The sequence below is a fragment of the Sinocyclocheilus anshuiensis genome, unplaced genomic scaffold, assembly GCF_001515605.1.
Source record: "Sinocyclocheilus anshuiensis isolate Anshui unplaced genomic scaffold, SAMN03320099.WGS_v1.1 scaffold1355, whole genome shotgun sequence".
NCBI lineage: Eukaryota > Metazoa > Chordata > Actinopteri > Cypriniformes > Cyprinidae > Sinocyclocheilus > Sinocyclocheilus anshuiensis.
In genome coordinates this window covers 232190-232701 of record NW_015540070.1, presented here as the reverse complement: position 1 = coordinate 232701, position 512 = coordinate 232190, and positions in this window count along the sequence as shown.

The window sequence follows — 512 nt, the reverse complement described above, 5'->3', positions numbered from 1 at the left end:
ATATAATTTGGTAGAAAAACAGTGTTTTTACGTTTTATTGGTGCAAAGATGTGTAGTGGTGATAATGATTTTGTACAACATTTGCAACTGCTTTTTATCACTTAACTTCATGCTCACTTGAACACTTGGGCCAAATACAGGAAATACGTCATCACGTAAAAACACGATAACGTTTACATTTATCAACCGATTTCAGAGGTTTAAAAATAACTCTACCTCCAGTTATTTAGTTAGGTTTGGAAAATTATTAATTTTCGTAAGAAATTGTGAAAACTCACACTTGTCTCACTTGTTGATTGATTGATTTTGTCGGTTTACAATTCTAATGTTAATGTAGTATAACTGTGACATATACATGTTTTGTAATTTGAATGTACATTAAATGAAATTAAGTTGTTTCATTGCTTTCTCTGTCATCAACCCCAACATTTGAGCTTTTCTTGTGCTTCAGGTCAGAACACAGCTCATTCCCTTTGAAATACTGGAAGAAAATCAAAATAATACATCTTTAA